Source organism: Apis dorsata, unplaced genomic scaffold (assembly GCF_000469605.1).
Source record: "Apis dorsata unplaced genomic scaffold, Apis dorsata 1.3 scaffold_111, whole genome shotgun sequence".
Classification (NCBI taxonomy): Eukaryota; Metazoa; Arthropoda; class Insecta; order Hymenoptera; family Apidae; genus Apis; species Apis dorsata.
In genome coordinates, this window is record NW_006263406.1 from 14,543 (window position 1) to 26,156 (window position 11,614).

At 42.3% G+C, this 11,614-nt stretch overlaps 1 long non-coding RNA gene across 1 annotated transcript in view; it reads left to right on the forward strand.

The window, feature by feature from the left end:
- The window catches only part of LOC116185151, a 21,645-nt gene that overhangs the window by 5,053 nt on the left and 4,978 nt on the right, over window positions 1-11,614 (forward strand). The window contains exon 3 of the long non-coding RNA XR_004149923.1: window positions 1,589-1,598. This is a non-coding gene — a long non-coding RNA (uncharacterized LOC116185151). The remainder of the gene's footprint in view (window positions 1-1,588; window positions 1,599-11,614) is intronic.

Genomic DNA, 11,614 nt, shown 5'->3' on the forward strand with positions numbered 1-11,614 from the left:
TGGACAGCGACACACGATCTAACGATTCTTTAGCTCGAAAGAGGCTGGCTACCGGGCACCTACCGCCTCTAATAAATCGAGTATCCTCGTCTCTCGATCGTCGAGAAAGCGCGGCACACATGCGCACGCACACGCGCATGCGCGCGCACACCTACTCGCGCTCGCGACACGTATTTCGTTGCCCAATTCCGTGCAACGGTTATCCGGAGATTATTCGATTCTTCCACGCTTTTGTCCTCGAGTCGAACACGCCCTCGAGTCGAAAGGGGCTCTCGATAGGTGGGTGACTAATAAACGTGTGACCCGCGCGCGCGTTTATTAATTCCGTTTCGAATAAATCTTCGTCCCACTTGGAGCGCGGCCTCCTCCTCCCCCTCCTCTTCCCCATAAAAGGCGTCCACTCCTTTAAATGCTAATTCCTCGCGGCCCGATATTGATCGATCTCGAAAGATTCCCGAATCTTTTCACCGAGTCAACCTTCTCGTCTCGAATGTTTAATTAATTAATTATGGAGGCGATTTCACGGGCGTATTTCTGATGAAAGGATGTTCGTTATTACGTCATTCGTTCGAATGAATGAACGAAGAAGACAAGGCCTGATCACGAGCGTGACGCCGTCGATGGACAGTGATTCGAAAGGTCGATTCGAAAGGAGAATTTCGATTTTAATATCACTTTCGTTACCACTTTCGAGATCGATTCGATGAAAAAAAAAAAAAAAAAGTGGCGTTCTTGGAAGGAAATCGTAATCGTATTTGGATGGAATCTCGATTTTCTCTGTTCGTTTTTTTTTTTTTTATGTTTCCCCCAAATATTGCCCTTGGGCTATTTTTTCCCTCTAATCCCGTTGATCAATATTATTCGCTTTCGAAACACGGATGGAACGATAAAACTCGTTGTATCTATTTCTGTTTGCGGGCGTGTGTGGAACGGTAACAAAGTTTTTTAAAACAAATATTTTTAGGTAGGTATTTCCCGGCCAATGAAAATATTTTTCGGTCGGTTGTAAATGAATTGGAAAATTCGTGAAAGATACCTAGTGCCAAATGTGTTTCGTTCAATCGTTAGAAAGAATAAAACAATGCTTTGGTCCTTTTCATGAGAAATAGCGCGATTTCAATAAAAATTATGTTATTAAAAAAATATTCTATTTTCCAATTTAATTTAGTTTAATTTTCCTTTTTTCTCAACTAACCCCTTCTTTTATCGTGAAAAGAGTCGCTGCCCAAGTGACTTTCATTACCTCCATCTTCTTTACCTAGTCTTATCATTATTTTAATAGACAAAATCGAAAAAAAAACATAAGAACACATTTAATCAAAAAGAATTTTAATTATACAATTTTTTTTTGATTTCGATTTGGACTCGTCATTCAGGAGAAAAAAAGAAAGTCTCAATTCAATTTCAATTCGTGAAAAGCGAAGCGAGCGATTGTCACAATTCTCCTATTCGTGGATCATAAATCATTTAACGATTAGCCTAATGCAACTTATTTCCGTGCCCTTGGCTGATCGCGTCCGTCCAACTTTGCCTCGTTCGCGATCCTTCGTCCTTCGCCGATGGGAAACGCGAGGGAGGGGGAAAAAAGAAAAATGTCGGTCGATAATGTTGACACGCGTACATTTCCACCGATCGCCGCTAATTAGTCTGCAACATCCATCGTTATCAACGACGGATGTGACTCTAAAGTTATGCACGAGGAAGCGTAACTCGATAAGAGAAGGATCTTGCCGTGGCGAAAATAAACTGGCGAGATAACGGATGGAGGAAAAAAAAAAGCATAGAAAAGAAGGATGGAAAGCGTTGGATGGGCGAACGTTAGGCAACGTCGCATAAAAATGGCGTCGAGCGGAAGCAATTGTCATCGACAGAGTTGGATATTTAACCCAAGTAGTTAGAAAAAGTAAAAAGTAGTTAAAAATCTCGAATAAAGTTGCCTTAAGTAATTGCTTGTTAAAATGCTTGAATAATAATTTATTCGTAGCTATAAAAGCTCGGTCGTTTGGCATTACAATTATTTCCAATTATCGTTATGTTTCGAGCAATAAATTATCGAAGTAACTTTATTCGTAACTTCGACTATTAAATTTTTCCCCGTCACTGCTGTTGAACGATTACCCAGCCGAGGAGAAAGAATGCCAATAGATATCGAAGCTGTGTGACTCGAGATATGACACGAATGAATTGCGTTCGCTCTATAATAATCTACAATTTTTTATCAATATCCAATCTAGATGAGAAACGAAAGATGCCATAAATATTTTACGAAAAACTTGTAAGATAAACCTTTCGTAAATAACGTGCGTTCACGTGATTAACGTGCGGTCACGGCACGCGCGTTTGCCGCGTTTCGTCCAATATCCTCGACTCGCTTTCTTACCTATTCCTTCCACGCGATGGAAAAATCACTCTCTGTAATATTACTGTAAACGGGAGCGAGAATATGGAGAAACGGTCGTTTCCAATTTCGCCGGAGCGAGAGGCTGGTCGAGCGTACGCCATTGATCCCTAGGGAGTCATCGGTGTCGAAAGAAACGGTATCGCTGCAATTCGAGGAATTCCAAGGTTGTGCTCACGCGCATACACATCGGCTGTATTCTACCGATGATATCGATCGATCGATTCACGGAGGAACTTTCCAATTATCGGTGGGGAGAAAGGGAAAACAAAGGAGCGATCTTGGATATCGGGGATGGAATCGTATTATTATTTCCTTCCTCGTTTTCTTTTCTTTTGCGCGTGGGGAAAGGATGGAAGGGGAAAGAGGGGAAGGAGAAGGACAGATATCGACGTGTATTCATGCGCGTGGTTCACGTGGTTCGATCGAGGGCGATAGCGGAGAAGGTGAGGAGGAATCGAGAGCGAAACGCGGGGAGATGTGTCCCGAGGCGAAATTTCACCTTACGCAATTAAGGCAAGCGCGTCGACTCGGACGGCCGCTTACATCAACCGTTGCGTTGCGCGTTGATCTTGCGCGCACCTGATCTTGCCGGTGGGTTGCCAGTAACGTGGCAAAGATTCGTACTTGAAACCCGGCGTTCACCGCGTTCGGTTCACCGCGTAAAAAAACAAACGTCTCGAGACGTGCAGCGGTTTAGACGCGTAGAAAGTTACGTCGCGTTATTTCATCATCGTTTTCTCTTACACCATTATTTTCATCTTGCCCGAGAGTAAAATTCTCGAGAGAGGATACACACGTATCCCTCGCAGTGCGTTGCGTTTAGAGTGAGAATTAACTCTCGGATAGAGTCACGCGTTTCCATCGTTTTCTCTCGCGACTTTTTCATTGATCGTTCACAAATGCATCCAGAATGCGAGTTTATTCAGCAGAATTGCGTCGGAAAATATTTCTTTACGTCACGCGTTTGATCATTTTCTCTTATGAGTATCTAGAATTTATTCAATTTCATCATTTTCCCTTACGATTTTTTTCGTTATCTCAAGGTGCGAGCTATACTATTTTAAAATGCATTTGCGAGTTTACTCAAGGTTGCATCGAAGCGTATTCCTTTAGTCACGCGTTTCATCATTTTCTTTTACGACTGTCTAGAATTTATTTATTTTTTGAAGACATTCCTTTACAAATAGACACATTGTTGAAAGTGAAAATTACTCTCGGATGGTCACGCGTTCGATCATTCTCTTTTACGATTTTTTCATTGATCGTTTGCAGAATATTTATTTAGATTTGCAATCAGAAAATATTTTTTTAGTTATGTCAATTTGACTATTTTCTCTCACGATTATCTAGAGTTTATTCGGATTCCTTTACAAGTAGACACATTGTTGAAAGTGAAAATTATTCCTCACGCATTTGATCATTATCATCTCTTAAGATGTTTTTCGTTATTATTATCTCAGGATGCTATTCTATTTCAAAATGAAATATCTCGAGGATTGCATCGAAGAGTGGACATTATAGCGTCGAGAATGTAAATTACTCCTCGTATTCGCGAAAATGATTCTCGAAAGTACGCTCTTAGTACGTTCAAGCGCTATTTGCGCTCTTACGAAAGAAAAAAAAAAAAAATACTCTTGACGAGAAAACTCTCGAAACTTATATTTTTCGAACGGTTATTAACGTATTCACGAAAGGTGAAAGTGATACGATCGACGCGATATCGAGCGCGGCGAAAAACAATTCGCGAGAGTTTCACTCCGTGCCGGCCCTCTTGAAAGCTTAGATCGATGGAGCCGGATGGAAAAACGCTCAACGCTCCGAAACTCCGCTTTAAGGAGGCGATTCGCTTCGAATCGATCGAATGGAGGGAAACGGTTGGCAGTGACGGAGAATAGAAATCGACTATTCCAGATACGCGCACCTACCTACTCACCCACTCACCCACCTACCATTCGCGCCAGCCTATCCACCTCCACTCTCACGAAGGCTAAACTCGAGCCAACCTATCCTCTATTATGTAAAAGTACGAGGCTCGACGTAACACACGCTTTGCCACGCTTCTCCCGCCGATATTTTCCTTCTTCTTCTTCTTCTTTCTCGACTCTTCCCCCCTCTCTCAGTTTCGAGATCGTGCGTCGAACGACGAAGGACCGATCGAACGAACGTAATAATCCGTTGGAAGAAGGATCGGGGGGAGCTGCGAACGACGAGAAGGAAACGTCGAATCGCGAAATGCACCTTTGAAATCCATCCGATTGAAAAATATTTGAACGGAGGAATTCTCGTTCTGATGGACGCGATTGTCGGGACGATACGTTCCGCTTAATTCAACCTTTATGGGTTGAAGATTCGACAGGTTCGACACGCCATTTCCGATCGATCGATTTTCGCATGCGAAATAAGAATTATGGACGAATATATCGAATCGTGGAAAATGGATAGATATAATTTTTCGTCTGTTCGTGACTAACGAAGAAAAAGATCGGTGTCGTATAATTGTACGATCGTAATCAAGCTCACGACCCCGTTATCGATCTCTCCACCTTTGCCATTGTCCATTCAGATTTCGCTTCCGCTCCAGTTAAGGTTACGAATCGCCGCTCTCGATATCTTACGGTTCGTTAAATATTGATCTGGCCTGGGTGGGGGAGAGGGGAAAAAATTAGAGGCAAAAGCCGGTCCCCGGGAGTGCGAGCGAGAATCGATTTCATGCGACCAACCGGCGACCGGAATCCGGACCGGCAAGGGTTAAGCCGCGATTGAGAAAGATCGTTGGTCGCGCGACCGTACTTGGTCAACCGATAAACTCGGGACTGTCCTCGGTCTATCGATCTCTCTTTCCCTCTCTTTCTTTCTCTCTCGATATTTTCGAGACGCGAAACGCACGAGAAGAGTGGACAACATCGAATTAATATATTAAGTATCGCAGAGACGGGCAATAAAACGACGATCTGTATCTAAACACTTCGATGCATTAGAATCCAGAATATTCTAACGTGTCGAGAAAAATATAGGAAAATATAAAATATAAAAATATTTTTATCCCTGTAACGATACAAGTTTAATTTATAAATAATTAATAGTTTCAAAAATATTTCAGTCTTAGATAATTATCGACTTTGAATATTCGAATTATAGGTTTTCTACCAGCATGCGATGCGTGTGTGGTGTAAGAATTGTCAACAAAGCGTCGACAAGGTGGGGATAGGCAGTCCTAGCGAAGGACACCTCTTGCCCCTGTGCCGTCCCGCGAGACTTCTTTCCAGCAGTAAACAATACTTACTACGCACAACGTGCTTCGTCACGAACACGAAAGATAAAATTTTCTTCTATTCAAACTGTGTAAAGCACGAATATATATGAACGAAGATATAGATATTTTGAATATCCACGAACAAAGATTGCTTCTGTTGCTAATCACAAATCGTACGTGTAATTTGAACGGCTTTCTAAGTCTCGGGAGGAAAATCAAGTTCGAGAGAAATTATCGATCGAGCGAACGCGGACAGATTCATTAGGTTAGGCAGGAGCGTGGCTCCGATCTTTACTTACGAGCCACGAGTCGCGAAGCGTTAAATAACGTAGCCTCGTCGAAACCCGTAAGACGCGCTCGTGACTGGATGATCGCACGCGATACCATGCAAACACGTAATACGGAATAACCTTCGACGATGCGACGACTCGCAAAGCTTCGTATCGTAGAATACGTAGAATAGATGGTTCTGTATTATCGTTCGAGTACGAAACTGGTTGCGATGATTTTGTTATTATAAAAATCTACGTGCAATCTTTCGAATCGTCGTCCTTTCAAAATCTTTCAATTTCGCAATAAGAATAACCGCTTGGAATCTATTAATATAGAAATATCTACTATTTAAAGCGGATATTTAATACAACGATATTTTTAATTTTCATTTCCATTTCGAACGAGCAAAAATTCGTATATTTTTTGATATCGAAGCGAGGAACTTGGAATTTCTCGATACGTTATGATTATTTAAAGTGCAATCGGAGAGAGATGTGGATTCAAAACGACACTAGCATAACCGACGTTGACATAGGACGGCGTGCGATCGAGAAGCAGGAAGAGAAGAAAGAACGTTTTTCTCGTTACGATTCGTTTCTTACGCAACGCCTATCTTCGCCTTTCTTCCATTGTTTCGCTCGGGAAATTGGGGAACGGAATTCCCATAATCGTCTCGAGACGGATACGCGTACACACTTTCCCCACCTTTCCGGATCTTCCGCGTTCGATTCCATTGTATCCCGGATTTATTTCCGCGAGTTTCCAGTTCTCGTGGTTAAGGGATACGCGTAATATTATTTAATTAACGCGGAAATCGTATGTAGCGCGATCTTCGTTGAACGAGAGAAATCTGCGCGCGATTGGAATTAATTCGAATTACGGGAAGCAATTGGCGACAGTTACAGGTATTATTCGGTGAAAGTGTTGAGAATCTCTTTCCCCTGTCCCTCGACCCCTCGTCTAGGACCCCCGATCTTTCGATTATTTTCAATCCATCGTTTCCTTTCCTTCTCGAGAGGCAGACTCGTATCGCGAATAATTTCGTTCACTTCTCGCCTCCCGAGCATCGATCCTCGCGTTGCGTAAACAGGAAGAACCTGCGTGGATCGGGAGAGGGAGGACATCGCCGGTCGAGCAGGTATATTTTTAGCCTTGGATTATCGAGTCCGCTTCGCGGAAAGTCTCTCGCCTCTCGTTTCGAACGTTTCCCGGCGACGAAATTAATCCTCGTCCGCGTTTACATGTAACAGGACGTCGCGTAATCCCATTGCGCATTGTGGCTTGATCCATCCATCTTCCTTTCATCCTCTCTTCTATCTGGAACGATTACGTAATACGAGGACATCATTTTATAATCACCTTCGTTTCGTCGCTCGTAAATCACGGATGGACAAAGCGATTTTCGAAGCGGGTCACGGTCCCCTGATTTATATTGGCAAATTATTCGAATAACACGGGGCACGCGTACGCTGCCGCTACCGCTGCCGCTGTCGCCCCTCCCCCTCCCCTCCCGCGAAAGAAAGCCTGGTTTCGAGTTACGCCTGATTGTAAACACGCGAGGTGGCCGAGGAAATGGGAGGAGGAGGAGGAGGAGGAGAGTTATGGTGGGCGACAGGCGAAGGATTTTTTTTCTCTTTTCGCGTTTAATTTTACAATCGATTAAACGGTGTTTCTCCCCTTATTCGAAAACGTAATAGGTTCCGGTGTTTAACGGTGCGCGTCGCGGCAATTTCAAGGTAATTAGGATATTCGTGGGAACCTCTTCATTAAAGGAGCATTAAGAGACTGTTCGGTCGTCGCGTTGGTTAGAAACCGGTCTCGGACGGACCACGAGATATCCCGCCGTTTCTCCGGATTAAAGGGAAATAACGTACACTTGAATTCCTATTTATAAACCGGTGGTCGCCTCACCTATGCGCGAATACGGCATTAAACTCCGAACGAAATTCGAAGATATTGCGGACCGATTTGTCGCGGGTTTCGCAGGTAGAAATTTGCCTAGTTTTGTCGGCCGCCGATCCAAATTAATTCGACGGCCGTGNTAAGGATTTTGTTCTATTCGACGATCGATCTTCGATTTAACGGAGGATGATCGCTATAACGATTCGTCAGGTAGAAATTTCAAGGAAGAATAATTTGCGAACCGAGTTCGTTATCTCCAATAACACGAACAGATCGGGGCGACACGTTGGACTTTCGATTCGAATATCCTTGACCGTGGTCTCTTAATAATAAAAAAGGACGTCACGCGGCGAAAATCGGCCGACAGGCTCGAATCGATGCAGATCAATTTCCCTTTCACACGCGAACGCGACTAAATAAAGACTCTCGTGTCCCATTCGCGGCTCGATCTTCCATTTTATTCCATTTTTTTTTAATGTTGCGAATTAGAAAATTCCTCTCGAATTCCTCGAGGAAAGAAAGCCTATGAAGGATTTTCCATCCGGCGTTTTGATCGTTCGAAGGATTTTTGAATGGAATTATAGGGAAAGCGTTCGTCCGGAGGAGGAGGAGGAGGAATGATCGAGATGGGTGGATTCCACGAGCACAAAGAAATTAATTAAGCGGTCCCCCGGATCGGAGCGCGCGTCTGGAACGTGACCGTGGCTCGACTCTCGGCTCGGTTCCGCTCGGTGCTCGAGCGGCGGATTGACACGTGCCGCTGACACCGACATTGGCGTAGCTTGCAAAATGTCAAGTGCACGCGCTCGATCGGGCTCGATTCGTCTCTTCCCCTTCCCTTCGCATCGATCCAAAAACAAAAAGCCTTCTTCCGATTCCTTCGAGACGATGTCTACTCCCTTCTATGTCTACTAGAGTAGAGCAAGGAGGGGGAAGAAGTGGCCGTTATTTTATCGAGGTCGAAAATTCGACTACGTTTTTTGTCTCGCTCGAGGAGGTTAGAGAATCGTTGTGGAAAGAAAATGGCGTTGCGGTCGATTTAAGGAATAAAATAAAGAGCGTGGTAAATGGAGGTGACGCTCACCTTGGGTTGAGAAGGAGAGGAAAATAAGTTTACGTTTACGATATCTTAAGAAACGAAATCCATAAAGTATCGCGATGTTTTACGATGCGGTGAAGCGATATATACGGGCGATAACGCAGAAATTCTCGTTTATTCCGCACTTGTAAACTTGATCGATATTTCGTTTCACGTTCTGGCGACGATGTCGCGAAAACCGTTTCAAAATTTGTTCATATTTGTCGAATTTCTTGGAAAAATTCTCTGATCCGATAAATAAAAAGGCGAGGATTATCGCCGTTTTCGATACGATAATTCGCGATTAAAGTTATTGCCGTCGGCACACGATTAACCATCGACTAATCATTGTTATTCACCGTGGCGATATCGCGAACCGTAACAATAACATGGCGATAATAGCTAACGTAAGCTCGCTTCTTCGATTTCTCCTCGAATTTTTCCGTACGCGTTCTCCGAATTCCACCACCCTCGAACAACGTCAGATTGGTCAGCTTCGATTTACCTCGACGATCTCCACTAGGCAACGTGGCGGCGCTACGTGCTTACGTGCTTACGTACATTCGATACGGGAAGAGGGCGTATGGATCGTGCGGTTACATCGTTAGGTGTCTAATTTCGCGGCTCGAAAACGCGGTTCGCGACGAAATACTTTCGAAAGAGTAGCGGCCTCGCGTTCTTCACCGCACATTCCTCGCTCTGTAATCCAATCCAGTTTAGGTCATTAGGAATGCGACGCGAAAACTCGATGCCCGCCTTGCTCCCCCTTTAATATCCTTATCCGCTTATCTAGCGAGCGCGGGCTTCCGTTTCTTTAACGTTTCTTCCAACTGTCGCAACGCTCCAATTTGCGTGAAAACATCCGCCCCCTATGCGCGGAACGATCTTTTCGCGTGCTTTGCCGCGCCGAATTATTACCGTTTGCGCTCGACGAGTTTTTCAATTGGGCGAAGTAAGCGACTCGACATGATTCTGCGCATGCGTGTCGAGCGTCTCACGGATGAGATAAAATCATTAGATTTCTTTGCAAGTCCACACTGAATTATTATATGAATCTTGTGGGCCTTTCACTATCTATTATTATAATTTTTCGATTTCTTACATCTAATATCTAATGTCGCTATCTTTCATTTTTTTCAATTCCTTAAATACATTTCAATCTCGTTTCACAGAATCGAATTCATGTTGTTGTTCGGAATCAAATTCATCTTCGCTCAAGCTAATTTTATTTTCGAAATCCATTTTTTTTTTGTTACTTTACTATGATATGATTATAGAGAAGTTACTATAAGAGAGAAACTATGATATGACTATAGTTTTGGAGGAATATCTTATTTTAAAATATAAGTTTCTTAATAAATAAATAAATAATGAGACAAGGAATCTATTCGTAATAATACTGGATTCTTATTAATAGATAACGAAATCTAGCATGAATAAAGAAATGTCGCACAGTGGTTCGGAAGATTTTTTTTCTGATTTTGAGTTCATATGGAGATTTAATTTTTAAAAAACAATATTGCTTTTTATTATTATAATTTATTATTTCATTAAAAATGAAATCTAACCTAAAAATATAACTAAATATATAAAAAATATATAGTATATAGAAAAATACGTAAAATAAAGTAGAACAAAAATTAATAAATACTTAAATCAAAATAAAAAAATTTTTAATGTTAAATAAGAATTATTATATATCACATTGAAACAATTATTTTTTATAAATTTGAAAATAAATTTTCTCTACTTTTAATACATTATTCGAATCACTGTGCGTCGTGGCGACTGAGAGTCGCCTCCCGATCGCGGAGGGTTAACCCTTTGCATTCGAATGGTGACTTTCAGCCACCACCATGGTTCAATGCTCTCAGGCACGATTTTCTTTCCTTTAAGCTCTTCACGTGTAATCTTACGAACAATATGATATCCAATTAGATAGATTTTCTTATTTCAAAAAATAAACTGTATCTTCGACAGAGTTTGACAGTGATGGTTTTAATAAGAATATTATTTTCAAAGTTTCGAATAAGTATAGAATAATTGGTTCAAGTTGAAGATGAAGTTTGATTCTTCGTTCATCGAATTTGATGAAATTACTTCAGTTTCATAAAGAAATTGATAGAGAGAAGAAAAAAGATGAGAATAGATATACGTAAAAAATAAGAATAATTGAAATTGAGAGCAGCCAACGGTTTAAGAAGAATCGTAAAATCCACTTTCAACGAAAAAAGGCGAAAGACATTTTACATTCGTTTCTTGCGGATGTATCTTGCTTTATAAAATATCGCACGAAACAGCGTTTTTACAGAGTTTAATATTCGAAAAATTTTCATTCTTTTCCTAATGTAAAAACACGAAATTCACACGGAAAATCATCGACTCGACCGTCGACCGATCCATGGATCCCATCGAAGGCTCCTTCAAGGTCCTTTCATTTCCACGACCTCTATTCTATTCTTCTTGGCTCGAAATTATTTTATTACGATATTTCCAAACTTCGCTTCGAGAGATCTTAAACCGAGCTCTTTCCAAATATTTTCGGTTGCAATTTTCGTTTTGAAAGAGAGGGCTCGGCCCGAAACAGTTTCTCAGCCGGTTACTCGGACCGATTTTCTGCACGATCTACGAACCGTTCCTGGAAAGAGGCGTCCCCGGCCGGGGTGGTCCGGCCGCCCTCGTCACGCCACGTCCCGATCGAAAGCCG